This window comes from Labrus bergylta, chromosome 10 (genome assembly GCF_963930695.1).
Source record: "Labrus bergylta chromosome 10, fLabBer1.1, whole genome shotgun sequence".
NCBI classification, from domain to species: Eukaryota; Metazoa; Chordata; class Actinopteri; order Labriformes; family Labridae; genus Labrus; species Labrus bergylta.
This window is the reverse complement of record NC_089204.1, coordinates 29,952,878-29,977,877: the sequence shown is the minus strand read 5'-3', so window position 1 is coordinate 29,977,877 and position 25,000 is coordinate 29,952,878. Positions and strand designations below refer to the sequence as shown.

The 25,000-nt window shown below is 43.1% G+C and overlaps 1 protein-coding gene and 1 long non-coding RNA gene across 6 annotated transcripts in view; one reads left to right on the top strand and one right to left on the bottom strand.

Annotated features, from left to right (window-relative positions):
* macrod2 (mono-ADP ribosylhydrolase 2) overlaps positions 1-25,000 on the top strand; it is a 586,396-nt gene that overhangs the window by 130,213 nt on the left and 431,183 nt on the right. The gene's annotated exons all lie outside the window — the stretch shown is intronic.
* The window catches only part of LOC136180410 (uncharacterized), a 1,241-nt gene continuing 667 nt past the window's right edge, over positions 24,427-25,000 (bottom strand). Inside the window, exon 2 of the long non-coding RNA XR_010667089.1 lies at positions 24,427-24,877. This is a non-coding gene — a long non-coding RNA (uncharacterized lncRNA). The remainder of the gene's footprint in view (positions 24,878-25,000) is intronic.

The following is a 25,000-nucleotide window of genomic DNA, read 5'->3' as shown; positions in this document are numbered from 1 at the left end:
TAATTGGAGTCCAGGGGAGAATCTCTGGGAGCAGCTCTCTTAAGCACTGCCCCCTCGATTGTCTGCAGGTCAGAGGTCAGCTTGCAGATTTGCATGCAGTTCTTCCTTCAGCGCCTGAAGGGGGCAAGGCAAGTTTATTAAATAGCACATTTCAACAACAAGGCAAGTCATCAAAAAGCATCATGACAGAGGAAAGAAAAGAAACATTAAGATAAAAAAATACAAAAAAATCACTGAAATTATTAAATCTGAACATATGTTCAAATAAAAATAATTCAAATTAAAAATTAAAAAGTAAAAAATATAAAAAAGAGTTCAAAGTTACAGTGCAGAGTTAGAGTTTAAAATCGTATTAAAATTGTTAAATTAAGGGCAGCTGTTAACAGGTGAGTCTTCAACCTCCATTTAAAAGAGCTGAGAGTTTCAGCGTCAAAGCCGAGTGTTTTTATTCAAAGCATGAAGAAGAAGATGCGACATCTCGTCTATTCTGGACACGAAGCGGCCTCGGCAACCTTCATTTATTTCCCCTCCTCGCTTCATCTCACTGTGTTAGCTTTTTCATCTGTGTGGATCAGGAGACCCCCCCCCCCCCCCCTGCAACCGGTCGCATGCATCCCAACACATCTCTGCAAGAACAAAAAAAAAGCACGACTCCAGGCGCTCTCTCTGTTCATCTGAAGTTGATCAGTAAAATGCAGTCTTAGTGGAATGAGTGCATTAGCAGAGGGTTGTGATGATAAGGAAGCTGCGGATCAGAGCGGCTAAGCCTATTGTCTCTCAGGACAAAAGCAGGTTTCTGCTGCAGGCACGGCTGACCGTTCTGACTCCATTCACCTCGGCACACAAAGTTACATTTTGTCTGAATCAAAGGGGTCTAATCCTCCTTTTTCCCCCAGTCCAGCTCGCGCTCAGTCAGCCGCCAGGACTCCTCTTTTCTCTCCTGTGGACACTCTCGCTTGCATAGCATCATTAGCCGCGGCTCAGTCCTGCCCCGTCTTTAGCCCCCCGATGAAGTCCCTGTTGCTCTTTTTTTTAGGAACAGTCACCATTTCCAATAGCATTAAGTCTTTGGCTGTTGGACTGTGAAACTCTAATACCAGCTTCTTAAGGACTTTTTAATCCTCTTGAGCAAAGACCTAAAAAACATGGTGATGAGGCAGCCCATGCATGCCCCCCCGCACAATTGACCAACATCTACTACAGTAGCAGCAGCATTAAAGAATGAGCAGCTTTGTATTTGTCTTTTTGCAGATTTTAAGAGAATCATTCAGTTGGCCCGGGTTTTTTTTGAACTCGTGTCCTGTAAAGGTGGGCCTGAGTTTTAAAAACGCCGAGCAGCGACGTCCGATTTCAGGATTTTATGGAATTACATTTTATAAAAGTCTGAACGGTAAAAACATCCCTGAATTAGAAAGAAATAACTCTTCTGATTCAAAAACAAACACCACTCATCTTCCTTTTGTCATTTTATTTTGAAGGATATTTTCATAATAATATTTAAAAAATGCAACTTCATGAACTTTCTTGTCCCTTCAAAAAGCATTCGAACGTTGAGTTTCCAAACAAACTGTGAAAAAAAAAAATCTGCCAATCAGATCGGAGAATCTTTGTCAAACTGTTTAATATATTCCTTTTTATCGTCCCGCCGTGGACTTAGCGCAAACACATGAGGCGGGAGACATGATCTCGATCACTCTATGAACATTTATTTCACTTAAAACATTTGTAAATCGTAAAAAGAAAAACACACAGTGCTGTGCTCCTCTGATGGCTCAGATAAAACCGTCTCGCCTCTGTTTCGACCTCCGATGGCGGCACAGCAGTGGGACCACTGTGCCCCTGCCTCTGTGATATTCATATCATGAAGGACATGAGCGGAAATTAAAAGACAATCTGAAAAGAGCTTTACTTCAAGTGTCCTTGGGGGAAAAAATACTTAAAAAAACATACATTTTTAATGACTTTATTTATGGATCACCTTTAAAGACAGACGTTTACAAAAACGCTTTGACAGACGAGGACAAAAAAAAAAACAAGAGACTCAGAGGGAAACAAAACAACAGGAACACAAGTCTTCACGTTAGATATAAAGTTAAAGCAGAAGAAAGAAGGATTAGGAATGATGAAGGGAGGGACATTTTTAATTCAAACAAACAAATACATGAAACCGTAAATAATTATAGGCATGAAGGATACAAGCAAAAACAAGGACGACATCATTTGAGATAAAAACACATGTACAGCAATTTAGAAGATGAGATTGAGATAGATTAGATTTGAACAGATTTGAGTGGATGCTCACTCAGGTCACCATGTGGTGGACTCTGAAGCTTCAGTGTTTATCCAGCTCTGCATGGGTCTGTAAACCTTTCTGTGTTCTAACCTCTCTCCATTTTTCAAAAGCATCTCCAATATTGATCCTAGTTTGAGCACGTTTCTGCTCGTGGAGCTTATTAGAAACATGCAGAGGCTTTTTAGGTCGGGTACAATCACTTCTATCTGAACCACTTCTCTTGACCGCTTCCATCACTGCAACACCTGTTGACCTGATAACTTCTCTCATATCTGGCAAACCGAGGGGTGTCCAAAACGGCCGTGTGGGGGTGTGTCTTAAAAGCGCCTACCTTCTCTGGTCCAAACAAATCCAGAGCATTCAGGAGCAGAATCTAAAGTTAGAAGGAGGACATACTGGCTGCTGCATTGTTGTCAGAGAAGCCAGCACTTCAACATAGCATGTTTCCTTAATGATCAGAGAGTAAGATACCTTTATCATCTCACTCTCTACACATCTTACTGATTGGACCTTTAAATGTTGTCACAGATCCTTGTATCTCTCTCAGTCTTTGTCTGTGTAACTTTAATTTCTCTGCAGTGTAGGTGTGTGAGCTCTCAGAGGACGTTAATGCTAAAGAGAAATTGGATTTAAGAGCAACACAGAGAAGATCTTTCAGGACAATTAGTGCTGCATCCAGGCGTGCTGTCCTTCCACACTCCCCTGTTTAGTGTGAGTGTATAAGCCACTTTAAACCTGAAAATTCACGCCCGCTCCCTCCCTCCGTCAGAGTGTTTTTTAATACCTCTTCTTCCTTCACTAAAGGGGGCGGGGTCATTAAGGAGCGTGTTGCTATCCAAACCGGAGTGGAAATAAAAAGTGCAGCACAGGACGCACAATAGCTCCTCGACGTTTTTCGAGCTTCTTCTCCTGAATGCATCATCACATCGAGGCACTTTGCAGAGCGATGCTCTTCAAAAGTTCAACTGCTGGAGGTCACTAGACAAGATTCTGTTTGATGTAACAAAGACGGCGCTCATTTGTTAGTGGCCACAAATACATCTCTTTGATTTGTTCTCCTTTCTGCAGAGTGTTTATTGGATTTTCTTAAATGCTCACTGCAGGGTTTTTAAGAGCTCGTGCTGTCACTGTGGCGAGGAGTAGTTTTCATCAGCTGGCGAGTGCTGAATCATTCTCACATGTGTAAAAAGGCGTTAACAGTGAAGGTGATGCATGTACAGCGAGCTGAGCCGTAAATAGCCTGACCATATTGGGGAGGGGAACAAGTGTTCCTGTTGTACTAATTCACAACGTGGCCTAAAGCAGTTTTTTTTATGTAATCTAATCGCTGGAGAAACAAGGACACAGAGAGCGGCTGGTGAGGGGGTGGGGCTTACTGCAGGCCTGTTGTAGCCACACAAATAATTAGCAGAATATGGAAGTTATTTGTGTCATTAGCTGGTCATTGAAAGGTGGATAGGAAATGAGCCAGCGTGCTGACTCACATGGATTGATGAGAAATGTTTCAGAAGCTTTTAGTCTGTAGAGGATTTTTAATGATTTAGTGATGAAACATGAAGCAGCAAACAGAGAAGGATATTTCTTTAGCTGATCTCGATTTACAGTTTTTTTATGGTCGGACCACCGAGTCCAGATTTGTGTCTGATTCTGATTTTCGTTTATATTTCGTTTATTTTCGTTTTGAACTTTATTGCAAAAGCAACATTTTTGGTCACTTTTCTACATTTGTAAACTTTTGTTCTGACTGTTAATTTGGCTAATTGTCTGTTTTTTTTAAAACTGCACCAGGCTACATCAATCAATCATTATTTGTAGAGCGCCAATTCATACCAAGTGTTATCTGGAGAACTTTACAAAAGGAGTATATGGGATAATATGCAGGAAGGATTTCTCCTTTGTATTCCTCTCGTTCCTGTTGTCCACACTTCTTCTCCGCTGTGGTGGAGGTCGGAGCAGGCCGTGCAGGAATGAGGACTGTAGGTATCCACTCAATGAAGCCGTAGCTTGACGCTCCCAAAACTTCTCTCTTTTTCATCCAAAAAATCCACAGGACCAAATGATCAAAGTTTAAATGTTTACTTAAACAAAAATACACAAAAGACAGATACAGGTTAGTCCAAAACTATACAAAAAGAGAGAGGTCAAAAGACTGTGTGGCTCCACTCTCTACTTGTCTGAATTAAGCCCAATTAAGTCCACAAGCCCCTCCCCCTCCCAGATCCAATGAACAAAATAATTTCATGCATCCATACATTTAACATGATGAGCAATAAGGCTCGTACAGGGACGTTGGTGGTTGTGGGGTCGACACAGTCTCATGGTGGTGTCTGGGCGTCAGGGACGTCTGGTGGTAGTAGTGACCGATCACCTCACTGAAGGTTGGGGGAGCTCTGTCTACTCGAGAGCCCGGCTTCTGCTGCCGGGACAAAGACCTACTGGCCAAGACCTTCTCTCATTTGTAGGTTCAGTAAAAACTTCTTCAACCCGTGTTTGTGTTGCTGTGAACTTCCTCCTTCTTCTTCTTCTTCTTCTTCTCTGGAGTGGCAGTAACTCAGTCTGTAGGGAGTTGTGTTGGGAATCGGAAGGTCGCCCGTTCAAGTCACAGTGCGGACCAAGTCTGGAAATGAGTCTGGTAGCTGGAGAAGTTCCAGTCCACTTCCTGAGTTCTGCAAATGTGCACTTGAGCAAGGCACCGAAGCCCCTCCCTCTGACATTTCTCCACTAGTGCATCTCCATAGGATCCTGTTTGTGCATGTTTGTGTAATTCAGCCATGTGTGTGTCTCAATAAGTGTCCTTTTTTTAATTTCAGATAGGACGGAGTAGGAAACTAGAGAGAGAGAGAGAGAGTGGGGAATGTCATGCAGGAAGGAGCTGCAGGTCGGAACTTGAACCCAGGCCTCTTGCTTAGAGGAGGTAACCTCTGTACTGTTTGTGGGGTTTGACCCAACCGCTAGGCCACCAGTACACTTTTTAAATAAATAAACTTTACGGTATTCAAGTTTTCAGATTCTTGTGCATCTATTGCAAAAGCACAGAAGAGAATGTGCGGTTCTGTATCCTGTTCTGTCTGCCTTCAGATGAATTCGTGTGCCACATCCATCCAAACATCAGTCATCCCGCAGAAATAGGAAACTGAGAGGGCGCTACTGCAGCTGTTTATCCAAGACCTGATGTGTTTATGACAACATGGGAAATGTTGGTATCACTTCCATCTAAATCAAACCATCTGCATACAGGAAACACGACTGCTTGGTACAACAAAGTTAATGGATTCTGCATTCCCACAATTTTGCCATGATGAAATATAAATCTGTTCTTATGCAAACAGAAAGCATTCAAACGATGTGGAGGTGTAACCAGCCATCTTTCTCCCCTATAATAAAGACATGACGCTCAATAAACAATCACCATACACCCAATTTTCTTCCTCTTTGCTTTGAGCATCTGGTAAGAGCCTTTCTCCAACATGTATGCAATAGAGTCCCATAGAGAGCCCCTAATGTGATTCACTAGTTAAGTTTCCTCCTCTGTGCTCCTGATGGAAAAACGATTCATGTTCTGGATTTTTACCCTGACGCTTCCAAGTACAAACCTCCATCTGCAAATAGATTCTGAGCTGAGTGTGTGTCTCGAAAAAACTCAAACCCGATACAACCAGACGAGACAAAAACATGAAGACAGAGTAATAAAAATACCTCCGCTGTTGCCCCACTTTGTCAAAACTCTGTCGTGATTTAAGGAGGCAATTAATCTCAGAGGAAATAATTGAGCTTGTTTTGCCAAAAAAATATTCAAGTAGGACTTGAAAGATGACACAGCGTGCTGCAGATGATGTTCCACAAAGACGGGTAAACATGGAAGCTGAAGGCTCGCAGTCATTAATTAGGCATGGCATTGTTATTTTTTCACAGCAGAAAGGACTCTCACTGATTTCTGTAATTCTCAGAGAGAACTCAAAGTGACTGGACTTTTTTTTGTTTTTGATTTCGACGTCTTGATAGGACAATCACTGCAAAGCTTTTCAAAGAGCGACATAAATCCTGATTTGAGCTTCAGCGGGACCCTGCATGTCGGCCATTTTAACATGTAAAGCTGTTTTCACATGGGGACTTAATTTTTGTTCTGCCATTAGCAAACACTTTGCAATCGTTGTGAAGAAAGAAATCCTGATGAAATCCTGATGAGAGGCAGAACCCTTGAGGAGAACCAGACTCATTGACCAGACTGCACAACCATCTGCTGCCACCAGCAATGTTCCACTTCTAGTCCGTCTGAGTTAGCGTTACAAGCTACGTGTTAGCCGCGAGCAGGAGAAGTGATGTGTGGAAGAACTTTGACAGAAAAGACAACATGTCCATGTAACACAGTTTGATCCATTTTCTTGAAATGTCTCTCATTAATGCAGTACAGCTGCAGCTTCTGGATGCTTTCTATGCATTGGTTTGGAAACTCATTGTGTTAACCTCTGCCCTCTAAATGGCGGTAAAGAGTTTGATGGAAGCTGCAAAAAAAAAAAATGTTGTATGGCAAACATATCGACTTGCTGTTGGTTCTCTGCCAAACGTGTTGGAGGTTCTTCTCAAATTAAATCAGTTTTTCAGAATGAATCTGTTTTCAACCCAACTCAACAGGGTCCTCGGCTACATTTAAATAGAAACTGAATCACAATCACCATTTTAATCATTCACTGTGAGATGATGAATGCCTGATATAGGGTTCTTGTGTTTCTACACATGTTGGTGCAGTGGTTAGCGGTTTTGCCTCACAGCGAGGAGGTTCCTGGTTTGAATCCCAGTCTGACAGGAGCCTCTCTGTGCTGACTCTAAATTGCCCTTAGTTGTGAATGTGAGTGTGGCTGGTTGTCCGTCTCTATATATCAGCCCTGTGATTGGCTGGGGACCAGTCCAGGGTGTAACCCTGCCTCTCGCCCAATGGCAACTGGGATCGGTACATATCCATCATGTTCTGAAGCTCTGTAGAAAGTCTGAAGGCTCAGTTTCATGAGCTGAAGAGGAAGCTTGAGTATCAATCATGACTCTACGTATTTGTAGCACATTTCCGTTTTTGCATGTCAGGAACTTTGTTGCCATATTTCTATTTATGTCACCAGAAGGTACAGCCATTTATTTCCCTTCCACCTCGAAGTAAAGTAACATTTTTCTTTTGAATATATCTGACGTTAAACATTTTACTGTACAGTATGTTCAGTTTGAATGCAGCCGGCTCAGACATGTTGCAGGTTTGTGTACATGATAAACTCCATTACCAATACTTCCTCTCTAATGGTGGCTATGAGAAAGCTGCTGACTGTGCACGCTGACCAGCTGCTTCCTGCTGTTGTTTTCTGTCGAGTCAGTGCATGTGTTCAGCCGTGATAAATCAGGCTCCTACACTAGATAATCGTCTTTACCCACTTTCCTGAAGCGCAGGAAGGATAAATGGTTTGTTGTGAAGTTGAAGTATTTTACATACTGGAGAATCAAACGCGGGAGGTAGATCTTCAAAAAGTGTAGATTTTACTGGTGAATGAGGCCAAAGAACTATCCAATCAGTGAGCAGACGATGGTCCAGGAAACTGGAAACCAGGCAAAATGAGTGGTGGTGACTGTCTGCAGACACCCTTTCCTTTAACTGGATTTTCATGGTCTAGGTCTTGTCTTGGTCTTGCCCTGCCTTGGTCTTGGTCTCGATCCCTAAATGTTTTGGTCTTGGTCTTGGTCTCACCCTGCCTTGATCTTGGTCTTGTCTCGGTCTCACCCTGCCTTGGTCTTGGTCTTGACTCGGTCTCGCCCTGCCTTGGTCTTGGTAATTGTCTTGGTCTCACCCTGCCTTGGTCTTGGTCTCGTCTTGGTCTCACCCTGCCTTGGTTTTGGTCTTCACTCGGTCTCGCCCTACCTTGATCTTGGTCTCGACTCTGTCTCGATCCCTAAATGTCTTGGTCTTGGTCTCACCCTGCCTTGGTCTTGGTCTTGTCTTGGTCTCACCCTTCCTTGATCTTGGTCTCGACTCGGTCTCGATCCCTAAATGTCTTGGTCTTGGTCTCACCCTGCCTTGATCTTGGTCTTGTCTCGGTCTCACCCTGCCTTGGTCTTGGTCTTGACTCGGTCTCGCCCTACCTTGGTCTTGGTCTTGTCTCGGTCTCCATCCCTAAATGTCTTGGTCTTGGTCTCACCCTGCCTTGAACTTGGTCTTGTCTCGGTCTCACCCTGCCTTGGTCTTGGTCTTGACTCGGTCTCGCCCTACCTTGGTCTTGGTCTTGTCTCGGTCTCCATCCCTAAATGTCTTGGTCTCCTATTACTCTGGTCTCGGGTATTTCTTGGTCTTGCCTCTATCTCGATCCCTAAATGTCTTGGTCTTGACTTGGTCTCACCCTGCCTTGATCTTGGTCTTGTCTTGGTCTCACCCTGCCTTGATCTTGGTCTTGTCTTGGTCTCACCCTGCCTTGGTCTTGGTCTCGACTCGGTCTCGATCCCTAAATGTCTTGGTCTTGGTCTCACCCTGCCTTGGTCTTGGTAATTGTCTTGGTCTCACCCTGCCTTGGTCTTGGTCTCGTCTTGGTCTCACCCTGCCTTGGTTTTGGTCTTCACTCGGTCTCGCCCTACTTTGATCTTGGTCTCGACTCTGTCTCGATCCCTAAATGTCTTGGTCTTGGTCTCACCCTGCCTTGGTCTTGGTCTTGTCTTGGTCTCACCCTTCCTTGATCTTGGTCTCGACTCAGTCTAGATCCCTAAATGACTTGGTCTTGGTCTCACCCTGCCTTGGCCTTGGTCTTGTCTTGGTCTCACCCTGCCTTGGTTTTGGTCTTCACTCGGTCTCGCCCTACTTTGATCTTGGTCTCGACTCTGTCTCGATCCCTAAATGTCTTGGTCTTGGTCTCACCCTGCCTTGGTCTTGGTCTTGTCTTGGTCTCACCCTTCCTTGATCTTGGTCTCGACTCAGTCTAGATCCCTAAATGACTTGGTCTTGGTCTCACCCTGCCTTGGCCTTGGTCTTGTCTTGGTCTCACCCTACCTTGATCTTGGTCTTGACTCGGTCTCGATCCCTAAATGTCTTGGTCTTGGTCTCACCCTGCCTTGGTCTTGGTCTTGTCTTGGTCTCACCCTGCCTTGGTCTTGGTCTTGTCTTGATCTCACCCTGCCTTGATCTTGGTCTTGTCTTGGTCTCACCCTGCCTTGATCTTGGTCTTGATTAGGTCTCGATCCCTACATGTCTTGGTCTTGTCTCGGTCTTGGAGCACTCTGGTCTCGGTTATGTCTTTGTCTCGGTTAGTGTGGTCTTGACTACAACACTAGTATGAACAGGGTTTACTGATGAAAGAATCAGGGGCAGATGTATAAAAAGTACAGGTGAGCATAAGATGGGGATCAGAAGAAATGAGGGAAAGAAACTGAAGAAGTTAAGCCCTTCCAAATAAAACAGTAAGATGGGTGTTATACTTTAAATTAGTTTGCTTTGTTTTAATCTCTTTGCGTCTGGGAATGAAAGTAAAGCCGCTGACAGATAAAAAAAAAGACAAACGTTCACACAGACTTGTGTGCTGAAGGAGCTGAGGATAGCATTTCTTTTCAAATCAACCAAAATGGATTCATCTTGTGTCACAGCTGCTCCATCTACTCCAGAGTAATCATACAAAGCTGTTAGATGCAAAGACCCCAGCCAAGACCCACATGTAAAAGTGCAGCAAATTACGTCAAATTGCCAACCAATTGCAGGCAATCGTGCTGAGTGGGTGTCTGTGCATATTGTGGTGATTAAAGCCCATATCGGGACCTTTCTCCGTCACCAACCTGCCATTTCTCTGCCACTTTGAATTTCAGTTTACAGCAACTTTAAATTTCACTTGTCTTCGCAGAGAAAACTCCCAGGTAAAGTGGGGGAGAGTGATTGTATTATTACAGGACATCTCAGGAGAGTCAAGCGAGCAGGTGATACATCATAATCCAAAAACACTGCAATGAAAATAGAAATTTGTCGTTTTCTTTTTGAGCTTAGAAACACATTTGTTTAGACGCTCGCTCTTTGCAAAGCACTCCATCAAAGAAGTATTCTGAAAGTGTTTATCCGAGGGACCTTTTGGGGAGGTTGACGGGGAATTGGGAGGGTCCTGAAAATACAATTTGTCGGCAGCGTTTGTGCCAAAGGCTGGAGAGTGAGGTTTGAAAAGCCAACGGTGGCTGCAGCTGGCAAAGTCATTTTTAGAGACGTTTCTATTGATTTTTTAAAACATGAATTTTCCGAAACAGAAAGGTAAAGGAACAAACGGAAATCAAATATGGACATTTGGAACTGCAGGATTTTTCACTTGCGCATCGGCTTCATTTTTCATGACTGGAGGTTGTAGCGTAGGCTATTTAACTTCATATACACTTTACACAGAAGGCCATTTTATTCCTGATATGCATATTATGTATTATTGACAACGTACCTCGCACTGCGGCCTGGGCTCATTCTCTGTGCCACTCCAGAAGAATCTGCACTCGATGTGACTCCAGTCATATTTTCTTACTGTTGTTGCATCACTTGTTGCTGGTGGGTGCCAAAGCGTCACTGGCTCTGCTAACATCGCCTCTACACTGTCGTTGACTTCAGTTTCTGCTGCTGCTCGACGTACTTTTCTTTCTAATATTTCCCGTTTGGAGCCAAGAGTGCAAAACATTTTAACCGCCGTACTGCTTCCGCCGCTTGCCATCGCAGCATTGCTTGTCAACCATTTGATTTTTACACCTTAATTGAAAAAATGAAAAGTCAGAGACTCCTAGAGTACTCCAAGAGGGATCCCGCATACCACCAATGGCACTTGTAGTTTTTAAGTTTGAGAATGAATGGGTTATAATAATGCAGCGGGCAACATTAGTCTATGACATGAAGTCAAGCTTATATTATTCATGTGGTAGGGTTGGTAGTATCGGAGTTGTCACCACCTGGAGCTCGCATTAACACAGCCCGGCTCTGTTTGCAGTATTGTATAAAATCTAAGTAAAAGTCTTCTGCACACACAGCCAGCGTCTCAGGAGACTTCATAATAAAGAAAATGTTTCTCATGGAGACATGACATGATGGATGTTTACAGCCGCTTCTGACGGGAGTGATGAACACTCATTGGCAGACTTCCCGTTGAAAGCCACTGAACTATGGGATGATCCGATCAGATCTGCTGAAGAGAACATCCTTCCTCTGTCTTCCTAAACAAATAAGCGTCATTTGTTTTTTTTTCTCCCTGGACTTCCTGTTCTGTCACTTGGCAGCCCATTTCCTGACTGAACGCTCTGTGGTTTCCTGTGTCTTGAGTCAGAACCAACAGTGGAGTGTTTCTGTTGGAGCGACTCTGGAGAGACCTGACAGAAGAAGCTACAGGCGGCCGGTAAACTGGTCAAATCTAATCACAGCTGGGTTCATTTTTTAGAGCGCGCACGCGCACGCGCACACACACACACACACACACACACACACACACACACACACACACACACACACACACACACACACACACACACACACACACACACACACACACACCGGACTTAGACTTCCTGTTTGTGGTTTTCTCCTGCTAATTTCATCCGTTTGCGTTTGTTTGAAAGATCAATCATAGATTTATTTATTTAATATTTGGGTGTAAGTCAGAATGAGCGACAGAGTTGAGTTCAATGAGTTCCACATAAATAAATCATAAAGTCTGTCCTGTGTAAATGTGTCTCTGAGTCCTGACTGTCTACAATGAGGGAGAAGCTCGAGTCCCGCTGGCTGTGTTGTTGTCAGAGCCGTGTTTACATGGACGGGACGGCCGGCTCCTCCCCTTGTGTATAAAAGCTGTTTTAGTCAAGAACTAGAGAGAAGAAGAAGAACATACTCACTGATTATTTGGATGTTAGTAAGAGTTTTTAGATCACGCTCATTCTGTGTCAGTTTACATGAAATGTGAAGCTACGAGCTAACTAAAGAGCGCTAACATTAGCATGCTAACACAACAATGTGAAGCTACGAGCTAACTAAAAAGCGCTAATATTAGCATGCTAACACAACAATGAAGGACACAGGGGATTGCAGCTCGAGACAAGGACAATTTTGTCCGCCGCTTGTGCTTGACTCCTTCCTGTGAACGTGAGTGAAGGGGGGTTGGAGGTGTGTCTCTGAGGAGAGCAGAGGCTTCAGTATGGAGGAGGCGTGGCCAAACAGCAGTTTGTTTTGGTTTCATGCTGGAGCTCAAGGACGACATCTACTGGATGAAAAAGTCGCACATTTACAAGTGTAAAGACTCAACTTCTTATAAACACTGTGATTATCTGATATAATCAGCCTCTCTGTGATTTGAACAATGACATATTCAAAGCCAGACATTCATGCTGGATAACAACACTTAGATTCAAGGTTTTGCAAACAGTCGCTCGCTTTTCTACAAGATATTGATGTATATTGAGTTTTTTGCACCTCCTGTGGCTGAAGAAAAGCTTTCCCAGTTTCAGTTTGTGACATGAATTATCACAAACATTTCATTGGGGAACTTTGCCTTTTACTATGAGTCAGATGAAGCCTGAGAAACACAGGCCAAGGAAGGGAGGAGAGACTAAAGCCTCTTATCTAAGTGTTCTCCCCCTGACTCATGTTCATTGTTTATAGTTTTCTTCTAACTCTTAATAGATATTTCTACTCACAGTTTTGAGGTATTGCTTCCTTTGCCACCTGAGTTTGTTACCTTTCATGTTCTCATATTTTATGGAAGGACAGTAAAACTTCATTGAATCCTTGTTTAAAATCTCCCGCTTTGAACAAAACAATAAAAGTCATCTGTGTGAGTCGGGGACGGTGTTGCTCCATGGCTCCAGATGGGCAGAAACCGTTGTCTGCTGTCAGCGGGCTCGGAGGCACGAGGCCGCCCCGGCAGCCTAAACAGATGCTGCTCTTTAAACGAGGCTTCTGACATTAACAGCGGTTAGCGCGCTCTCCGGTGAGGCCTCCCTTTACAGCTGTTCTGAGGCCATTCCGTCTTTTAATTGGGATGGGAGAGATCATAGATTACATTAGCCGAGCAGGAGACACTGCGGGCCAATGGGGGCCCCCTCAATGGGACCCCTCCCTCGTTTTTCTTGTCCTCTGGGCTGTTAGCTCGAACGTAGCCTCCTGCCTAATCAGCCTCCCATACGGAGCATTGGGCCCTCACAGACCAATCCAGCTCTGAGCGTGCAGGAGACAGCTGTTAGAGGATTATTAGCTCTGTATGTACAGTTAATGGATGTACAGTTGTTACCAAACATTAACAAGAACTATAAATGCATCCAAAACTACTTTAAAAAGTGAACAACAGCCAAGAAGTATCGGCCAAGACTCCAGTCTGGATGTTGGAATGAATCGTTGGTCGGAGGAAAACTGGAGAAATGGTTTATTGGCTTGTATATTTATTTTCTAGACTCCTGACTGCTCAAAGTCGGACCTTGCCCATGGACACATTGGACATGTGGCTGCAGGAGCTGGGGATCGAACCCCCGACCTTCTGGTTGAGTGACGGCTGACTCTACCACTGAGCCACAGCCTTTACTCCATGCCTAATATCCTCAGTAGCTCAGCGGAAAATATGTGTTTGGATAAAAAATTGCCAAGTCAAATTCTTGATTTCCTTCTACCCTGAAAGAGAACACATAAGTACATATCGTTTTCCTTCAAAGCAAGGATGCTGTGCGTCTAGACTGGGTGGCTGTAACCAATACCTGCCGTCTAGGCCAGCAGTGACATCTTATATATTTTCAGGAGACAATCCCTGTATTTATGTATGAGTTAAATATGCCCAGGAGACTCCACTGGAGATTACATATCTGCAACCGGAGTGCTTGAAAAGATTGACACACGGCTGTTAACTCGATTCAAACTTGATTAGGCAAATTGAAGAATGAATGCTCCCTCTCTTTTGAGCGGCGAGGAGGGGGGAGGGACGCTGCTGACAGGGTATCGGTGATCCCTGAGCCGGCTGCAGAGCTGCACCAGTATGTTTTTAAAAAAACCTCAAAGGCTTCAGAGAGAAAGAGAAGGAGACGTTACTGAGATACAGTATATCCACGCCGGCTGTCGACTGAATGTTTTTACTCCCTGTTAGATAAAAAAAAAAAAGAACATGTCAGGATATCCAGTTCCATCAATCAAGAGCGAGTCTTTCTCGGTGCGGTTGCACATGGCTGCAGTCCACACAAGCGTGTCCAAACCTGACAAGAAGGAAGAGGGGTGTAAGGCTGACTGATTTCATTTAAATCCTCAAACATGTGACTGTGACGTCATGTCTGATTTACACAATTCTACAATTGCAACATTGAGGGCAGTTCTTGAGAGCTCTAATCAGTATAGAAACCATCTTATAAGTCATCGTTATCAAACAAAAACCATCATCATTACCATCATCATCATCAATAATATGGAGACCATCATCATTAAGTTATTCATGAAAGAGCTGGGTCTTTAGCTTTTTCTTAAAGGTGCAGAGGGACAGCAGTCTGAAGGATACGTTTACAATTTCAAATAAGTGGCTGAAAGCTTTTCTTATTTCAGGTCTTAATTTTGGTAGTTATACTGTGATACTTTTTACAGAAATCTACTCTATAATCTCCACAAACCAGCCTTATGTTGGCCGATATCGACTTGATCCTGTGTTGTCTAAACGGCACTCATTTCTTGACTTCTTTTTTGAAGGGTTGGTCACTTGGTACGGGTCACTCAGCTTTAAGAATCTTACCTGAATGCAGAGTTAAATTAAACTGCAGGTTTGTCGCTCTCCGATTTATCACACCTGAATGAAGTAAGGACTCTGAAGAAGGCCCCGCCCATCCTGGCTGACCACAGTCATCCTTTGTCGCCCGGCCGCAGATTCAGCCTGACAGCATGCAGGACAAAGAGACAAAGGAATTAATTTGTCCCTGCTGCTAAAGGTTTATTGGCCTGATGTTTTGATGCTTTCACTGCTGACTGCAGAACAAACTGTCCTCTTACCTCTTCCACTCACGTCCATCATGGTTATATCCATGGTAGTTATGTTTTTTATGTATTTATGTCATTGTGCTGTTTTTTATGGATGTGTTGCCTTTATGGACCTCTGTTTTTGCCCCTCGGGCCACAATGAAGATTTTCCAAATCTCACAGAAATAACAAAGACAACCTTGAACCTTAAACTTTGAACCTTGGTTTTTCAAATGTTTTAAAGGTTAATTTTCACTCAGAGTTTTATGGTTGCTTAACGAGACTCTTGATATGAGATATGAAGGATGTGTTTGATCCTTTTAAGCCTCATTTTTAGAATCCTTAAACAAAAGCATGGAGAGGTTAATCATGCCTTCTTCTCCATTTCTTTTCTCCTCTTTGTGGTCTGGTTCTATTAGAGTCCCCCCTCCTTTCTTTTGTGAGTCTCCATCTGCGGGACCGATGGTTTGGGTACATCTCTTTATCTCACAGGATCTATTAGGTTATACGTGCAGAGTCTGCATTGTGTTCCTGCAATCCTGTTTCATCCTGCTTCAGATCGCATTAAAGATGGAAGAGAAGATTAAAGCACATCCTCATCCTCTGCACGCCGCGGCGCCCGGGCACGAGGGCTTCCTCTTCACTCCTATTACTCATAAATAAGATTTAACAGGCAGCTCCTGCTTTGGCAAAAAGAACGCTTGTTTGCATTTAAACAGTGCAGGGTGAGATTCATCCGACAGGCGGACAGATGCTAAAGACGCCGTGATCAGGTCTTCACTACAGCCAGCCAAGAATGTAGAAGGTTCCTGCAGACGGGCGGATGAGTCAGAGTCAAAATAAATGCTGATTCTGAGCATACATTTTACAATTCCAAGGCACCGAACACTCCCAGCAGCTCAGCTCAAAATGTTGCACAATTTCTTTAAAATGGTCTGTGAGTAATTTGGGTTTGCTAAGTGTGGCTAACGTTAGCAGCGCCAGCCTTCTGTCCCTTCTTGCAAGTTTCACATCCAATCGTTCTGCCCTCTGAGTCTGCCTTCTCACCGTAAACAATAGGACATGGAGCGAGAAAGCACCGAGTACACCCAAGCCCTTCCAGAGAGGGAGCTCATTAACATATTTAAAGGTACAGACACAGAAACAGCCTGTTCTGAGCAGGGCTGAAATAGAGGGGTTTATAGACATGATCAAATACAGGATCAGAGTGGATTTAGAACAAGAAACTTCACACACATGTTTTGAGGAGCTCTGAGACTTATTTACACTGAAGAAGAGGAGGAGGATATGTCACCTTTAAATTATGGACACTTTTACTTTCTGTTGCAAAAAGCAGAAACTTATTTCAGAATGATTTAATACGGTCATGTACAAACAATCTCCTGCAGCCATTCTGCAGCCTCCTGTATGTAGTGCTGTCTTCACTTCATGCAATGCAGGTTGATGATGTCAACACTGAACATACAAAGTAATAAAGCCAAAGATACAGGTCTGAGCTTTTTAAATCAAAAAGAAAAAGGCTCAGGAAACTTTTTTGCGATTGATGAAACATGCACGGCTGAAAAAGGTCTCATAGGGTTAATAAAGTCTGACTTGACTTTGTGGCACAGACTTGTGCAGGCTCCAGCGCTCCTCTGAATAGGTCCAAAGTTTAGTTTCTGCCGTGTTTCCGTGTAGCAGACGGAGAGTTAAGCCAATTAAACGCTTTGGAGGGCTCGCTCAGCGTCCAGCTTCATAAATGATGAACGCTGGTGGAGCCGGCGCTGCTCCTTTACTGGTGGCTCCTCAGTAATTAGAACTTCCATTAATGATCACAAAGTCCCCCCCCCCCCCCCCCCCTTCTTTGAAGTACTCCTTTAATCCAGACTGTGTCGCATTATTTCAGTGCATTCAGGGAGGAAGCTCAAAGACGCTAATCTGACGCCAAATCTTCAGCACTATGACGATTATTATGCTGGAAAAAAGATGCCTTGGCGTTTTAATTAAAAAGATTGAGAGAATTTAGCTCTGCTTTCAATAATCTTATCAGAGTTTGTGATTCTTTTTTCTGGCTGATGTTTGTAGCCGACTTCTTGTGCAATGAAAAAATCCATGCATGAGATCTGCATCTTTGGTCTAATCGTCATTTTTCAGATTTTTTAAACCGTCTGATGAACACAGTTAAAGTCCGAGTCATTCTACCTGCAGCTGCCAGCTCTGATCAGGACATTCGTCCATCTCACCTTCCAGACTAAATCACATTTTTAATCATGTGTGCTTTTAGCCATCTGTGGCCTCAGTTTTTCTCTCTCACATGGACTAATTGGAGGCACATAGACAGCAGCCCGTTAGCTTTCCTCATGGTTAAAATAACCTTGAAATACACATAGATCTCTTCCTCCTAATAGAGGTCACGGAGACATTTCCATCTTCCGCACGTTCACTCAAACATGCTTCACATATTTGTCAAACATGGCGCCGGTTGACCGGGTGTATCCTTCAGGTAATTTGTCCTGTGCGCCTCCTGCCCTGTTAGCTGGAAAACATAGAAAAGGCGGCGCTCCTGTAGTTGTGTGCGTCGCTCTGGACTCAGGACCTGTCCCTTCTCATAGTCCCTGATGGGTTGGTGACAGGAAAGACTAGCTGAGGTTAATTCTTGGAAAAAAGGATATATCACAGCGCGGTGGCACCCAATGCATTTCAAATGATGTGTCCTTGGGATGCAAGGTTACTGCTGAGTCCTTCTCCCCGGGTTAGAAACAGCCGCTGTAACTGTAGGTATTACTGAATGTGCCTGACGACACCGCAGAGGTCTTGTTGACTTGTGCAGAGTATGTGGTTTGCACAGAAGGTCCGTCTGCCCTCTGACATTTTTGTGGTGATGAATTTTTTTCCGAAGCTCATTTTTTTTTGTTTGTGGTGACTCAACTCATTAAGAGAGGACGGTTTTAATGTTCCCTAAAAACAGCATTCAGAGCAGCAGAAGTCTGCGGGACAGCTGGCTGATTTAATGACAAACAACACGAGGACTGCTTCTTCAGACATATTATATACTGGGAAACGGTAGAGCGGTGCAATTACAGCTCATTCTCTCAGAAAAATGGTGAAAAACAGCAGTGTGCTTATCTCCTGCAAATATGACGCTGAATCTCTCCAGAGTCATTCCTTTAAACGGTGACGTGGCATGTTGATTTCATGTAGCGATGAGGTCAAGTGACACGCTATAAAAGGTTTTAAAGTCCAGGAGACATGGGTTCTATTACAAGTGTGAACAAAACAGTCAAACCTGATCTTTAAGGAACTGTAATCCTTTTCATACTAACTCACATTCTCACATTTATTCCGTCGGATTTGTTGCAAAATGTGCAAAAGCAACAAGAAGTTGGTGAAGTAGTTTTGGTGCGTAAACCCGAACCAGAGAGGTTTTTTGTGCCTAAACTTAACCAAATAGTCTTTGGTCCCTGAGACAAATCATGCAGTTTTTACAAGCAAACTCAAAAAGCTGCAGTTCCTCAAGTGTCCACTGGAGGCTGGCTGCAGAAGCACAGGAAGTCACATACACACCCATGTTAAAAAGCGCATTCTGACAGCAGAAATAAACATGTTTACTGCCTGGTATGAGCAACACATTTTGAACCATAGGTCGTGTTTTAGTGGCACACACTCTGGTGGATGTTTTTAAAGTTCATCCATTCAGCTTTAGAGTTATTTGTAAAAATGGGCGTGGCTTATCTGGCTGACAGTTGTGCATATTGTAGCTGTTTGACAGGAGTCTTCAGGGTCGCCTCAGCTCCACCTCCTCACTACTACTACTAGGTAATCTGTAAATTTGACCCCAAAGTCCAGTTCCTTTGACCAGTTTGAGTGTTCCGTTCCCTCGATCACTGGTACACAACGTGGACATGAAGTATAATCGACCCCCGCCTCCATTTTGGAGAAATCCTGGAGTGTTCTGTCTGTATCTGACCAACACGACTCAAAATAAGACACAAAGTCAATAAAGCAGCTATTATGTTCTCTGATTCTAATAACATAAAGCCATGCATGTGTCTTATTAGGACGTTATGCACAAGAGGTAACCATGGCAACTACTGCAACAGTGTGAGTGCATTGCAATCATGCTTCAGGTGTGGGGCAACTGGGCCTAGTGGGAGTGCGCCCTAAGACAGCATTTCCAATGTGGTGACGGCTATCGCTGAGCTTCAAAGGGGAGCGTCACTGAGCTACGTCCATGTTTTATACAGTCTGAGTTTTTATGCTTAAACTAAAACCAAACTGAACTACATATGGTTCATGTTGTTCACATCAAAAAGTCATTGAGGAGATTTATTTTGATATCAAACCAGCTGAAACCTCATTAATGGAAGCTTACTGCTTTATTTTGAAAGTGTAATCACACGTTACATATTTGGTTCTTGGTATTTGATTTCAAAGAGACGGTAGAGTTTCCCCATGTAACGTTTAGATGGTGATATTTGAAGCCATGAGCGAGGAGGGAGAGTGTGTTTGAGGTTGCTGTAACTCGATGATTTTGGATGTAGCATTGTTAGCTTCCTGTAGCTGACATGTCGCTCAGACCTGCAGAAACTTTGTCTGTTTCTGCTCTTTCATTTCTGTGTCAGAGCTCATCTGTGAGATGTCACTTTTCTTTGATTCTAGTATTAAAACGGGCGTGCTGTGTTCCATCAGAAGACACAGTTATAAGTCTTTCTTTCCCATGTTTTTTTGTTCCTCGTGTGTCGTTGGTGAGAAGGAGCCCTTGGCACTGTGTGTTTGATTCTTGCGGCGCTCTTCTGTGCAAACAGGAGAATTAATCTTCCCGCACTCTGTCGCTTTCTCTCCTTCCCATTTTTTGGCCTCCCGTTCTGAATTACAAACAAATCCTGTACACCTTTCCTTAGCTTTTATTTTATCACTGCTTGTTTGATTTTATGTAGAATGTCTGGAGCTTTTTTCATTTCATCCCCTTCCTGAATCTGCTGCTTTTTTTTCTTTCTCCGAGCCAGATTTGTGTTTTTTTTTTTTCTTCATTTCCCGCCTGACACCGAGTTTTTTTTTTTGTTATTCTAATGCGAGGCTGAGGTTTGGATTAATATTCTTTTTACACTGTGATCCTTGTCTTCAGGAAATGTCCAGTCAAGGCCATTAAAACAGAGAACTAATGTGGGGATATTCATGCTTATTTCCCGTCAGGGTTTTTACCGCTGCATTACTCCAGGTGTGAGGGAAAAAGAATGATGAAAAGGTAGTGAGTTAAATAAATCTTCAGGTGCCTCCCTCTGTGTTTCCTTCTTCCTCTAGCAGTCAGCCTCACAGTTTATCTCAGTGTGTGCGCCCTCAGAAATCCTTTTCTTTTTTAGTCAGCATGTGTAAAAAGCCACATAAATTGGCTCTCCAGAAGTGACAGGCGCCCTCACAATGTAGCTGCTGTGTTGGTTGTGATTTAGTGTTTGATTGGTGTTTTTGGAGCTGCCAAAGTGAAGCGGCTCTCTGCTCGCCGCGCCCCGCCTCCCATTGTAGACGCTCTTAACACAGGAACACTAAAGCTGACAGACTCGTGTTAAACTGCTAGTCACACACAACAACTTTGCTTCTCGTTTGTTGCACACAGTCTCTGAACATGTTGAGATGTTTGAGTTGCTGCCATTTTGAAGACGCACGCTCTGGAGTCTTTCCCCCAGAAAACGCTATCATCTCTCGCTGCTAAAACCCGACCTTCTGCAACGTATCTGTGCAGGATTCTCTTCATGATCCTGTCGAGGGAAGGCAAGTTTATTTGTGCAGCATATTTCAGCAACACAGCGTTTCAAAGTGCTCCACACAAGACTTCAAAAAGCATCAAGACAAAGAGCAGAAAGGCGGTTCAAATCAAACCTTTGAAACCCTGTGAGGACTTCAGAGCTGCTTTAGCTGAACATTGGTCCCTCTTTGTGACCTAAAGTAACACACAAGACCATCAGAGACTAGATTAATAAAGTCTGGGTAGTAGAGTTGTAGTACTCAAAATCGGTCTTGGTCTCGAGACCACTTTTTGAAGATCTTGGTCTCGGAATCAAAAGCATTTTTAGTCTGTCTTGTCTCGGTCTCAAACTGGGTGGACCACCACTGATAGGCTTCTTTTCCCACGTCATCACTGAGATTAGAGGTTCCTCATGCCAGGACTGACCTGGGGAAAACTGCTTTTAGTGTTAGTGCTGCAAACTCCTGGAATATTTTACAACAGGACCTGAACTTGAGCACTTTTATCTCTTATGGACACTTTAGAAATATTATTTTTAACCGCCCAATACCTGACTGTAACTGTTTTATTTGATTTTAATTACTGACTTATCACTGTAGTGATTTCAAGCTTTACAATGATTTTATTGTACATATTTTATTGTTCTTATTGCTCTTTTATTGATTTTATTTTCTGTAGTAGCTTTATCTTATTTCTCGTTTATCATTTCTCGTTGTTTTCTTGGCTTCATTGTAAACGAGGGTCGCCCTCAATGATCTCTCCGAGAACTTAAATAAAGGTTGATGATGATGAGAAGGAAACCTCCTCTTTCTAAAACAACAAATTCATTTGTAGTTTGATTTTTATCCCCTGGTTACGGCCACAATCTTCCCGGTGTTACGGCCTCTAAGTGAATGAAACGCCCCCTAAACACAAGATGAGGATTTATCACTGATGTTTATGGTCTTGGTTTTGTCTCGGTCTCGGAGCACTCTGGTCTTGCTTAGTGTGGTCTTGACTACAACAATCAATACTTGTAAGCACTGCTGCGGGTGTCAGACAAAGTGAGCTTCATCACCCTGCAAACACATCTTATGTGTGCTCTGCAAAGAAAAGGTGCTTCATGAGTTTTGCAGAAAAAACTTCACACACAAATCAACAAAGAGAAATATGTAAATGACATCACATGAATGACAAACAAGAAATGCATGCTCACCTGGACTCATTCAGTCAGAGGTGAAAGCGTTAAATGTTTCCCGGGGGGAGAAGGTGGGTAAGCAGCTCTCACAGGTCTTTTTTTATAAACCAGTGGAAAAAAAACCCTGAAGTCACACTAATGCTCAGCCCTTTACTTAGTGAGTGTACACCCTTTTCATCAGCACATAAGAGGCGGAAAAGCTTGTGTAAATCTTTGGCTCCAGCACAAACCCCAACATTAGCATGGTGTGTGTGTGTGTGTGTGTGTGTGTGTGTGTGTGTGTGTGTGTGTGTGTGTGTGTGTGTGTGTGTGTGTGTGTGTGTGTGTGTGTGTGTGTGTGTGTGTGTGTGTGTGTGTGTGTGTGTGTGTGTGTGTGTGTGTGCGTCGGGTTCAGCAGTGTAGCAAAGAGCTTGGAGGCGAGCCAATTAGCAGCTGCAATTAAGCAGCACTGGAAAGTTCAGCAGGAGGACGGTGATATCATTTAGAGAGATATAACCATTGTCAATCTATTCTGCTAGTTAAGTATCCCCATGATAACTATTTAATCCTCTCAGCCTGCAACATGCCATGTCAATTATTCAGTTGGATGTGGTTGAATATGTTTCCTCTCTCTCGTTTGTGCAATCGAGGAACACTTACAGCTGCAGATACAAACGATTAGAGATCATTTAGGGCGGGGAGGTAGGTGGATGGAGCGATGGAGAGATGGAGTTTATCGAGGGGAAAAACGAAAAAGTTATCGAGTCACAGCAGCGGGCCGTCCTAAAACGAGAAAAAAGTATCTACAGTACCTTCATGTTATCAGGATTCTGAGCCATTTCTGTTAAATACAAATGATAAAAAAAGAAGCTGATACTCCCACAGATGTAATCAAATATATCATGATGTGGTCATGGACGGTTTACCGGCTTCAACCAGCAACAAAAGGAAGTGTAATCAGTGGTAGCCTTGGCCGGTGTAGTTTCCACATGAAGGCGAGTGATGAGTCTAATTAGAACTTGATTTCATTTTTTCATAAAATGCCGATGTGGTTAAAATGGACTTGTGTGTTTCGAGGCTGTGGAAGAGACTGTGACCCCTCGAGTTGCCCTCACATAGTGTAAGAACAATTGACATTATTGTTTTTCTCATCTTTTAAGAACCGTTTAACTTTTATTTTTATATATTTTTATATGGAATTATGATTTCAGACCCCAGAATTCTAATTATTCCACATGGAGAGGTTTTTTGTTTTTGTGTATTTGCATACATGTATTATTTGTATGTATGCAGGCGATGCTATGTGATCTATGTGTCTCATCGTTTTTTTTTATAAACTTCCGTGACAGTTCTGATGTGAGTGAGAGGATGACGTTTGTGTTTTATCATTATTCATATAAAAAAAGGACTTGCTGCCATATTTGGACAGAAGGAAGCCAAGCACAGCTCAATTCAAGCTGTGTTGAACCTTAAGAATGATTCTTTGTGTTTCGACACATTGGAGGCTGCTGAGTGAAGAGTCCATCAGTATTAACTCATTCTGACACATTCACACACCGCCGAGGAAGCAGTGGGAGCAACTAGGGGTTAAGTGACTTCCCCGAGGATACATCAGACATGTTGCTGCAGGAGCTGGGGACTGGTGGCCGTGAAGACAATGGACACTAACATCCAATTTGTCCCAAATGATGCTTCAACATTGCTGTCCTCTTAAGGCCCTGACACATCAAGCAGACGGCCAACGTCGCCTTTTGTCTTGGCCAAAAAGTTGCACTTGAACACACCGCAAAGACTTCAGCCGACGGCCAACCACCACGTTCGTTCTGCTCATGCGAGAGAGGAAATAACTCTCCATGCCAGCAGGGGGCGCTAGTCCGTTGTTATGATACGAGAATACCGTTTTCACACCGCTGTCACTCACCACTCATATTATAGGTCGTCTACTAATGGAGAATAATGTCTGATAAAAAGCTGAAAATGGTGAGAATAGAAAATTTAAAAATCACTGAAATTGTTAAATCTGAAAATATGTAAGAGCAGTAAAAGAAATAGAAACAAGTGAATAAATTATCAAAAAGAAACAATAATATTAATAATAATAAAAAAATATATATATAAAACATAAATAGACAAAGTAAGTAAAATAAAAAATTGCCAAGTTAAAACATAAGAGGAGGTAAGATATGAGCGTAAATAAAAGGACAGTAAGAAGTAAAAGAAGATAAAAATAGTAAAACCAGAAAGAAGACGACATCACATACAAGCGAGTCTGTAAAAGTATGTTTTAAGAAGGGATTTAAAAGAATTGAGGACATGACAGGTGTGTGCAAACTGCTCTTTTTGCTGATTTTAATGAGACTCCTTAAGTTCATACCAGTGATACATGTTCAGTCGTCAGCATTCCCAGAGGAGCGTGCACCAGGCTGCTGCAGACTTTAAATCCAGACTGACGGGTTGTGTGAGTTCAGCTGATGTGTACACAAATGATTTTTTTAAAAGCAGAGCACCAGCACAGTGCTCGGGAAGATGGTGGAGGAAAAAAAAAAACATCTCCGTTTTTATTCAAGATTCAGATTTATTTGGCGACAGCGCCGAGAGGCAAACTGTCTGCCTGTCTGATTGTATAATTCCCTCCGAGTCAGCACTGCACTCTTTCAAAAGGCCGCCTCTTTTAAAACTCTGTGAATAAGCAATTGGAGCAGCTTGTCTTTTTGTTTTGTTGTAACAAAAAGGCAGCAGATAGCAGGAAGCAGGAAATTATCCACTGGGATTCTGTGTGGAGAGAGAGAGAAAAAAAAAACACTCAGATGTAGAAGAAGAAGTGAAGTGAAGCCGTGTGATCCATAGGTGCTGCAGAAGAAACAATATTACAGCGTGATCGCTGCTGACATTTCA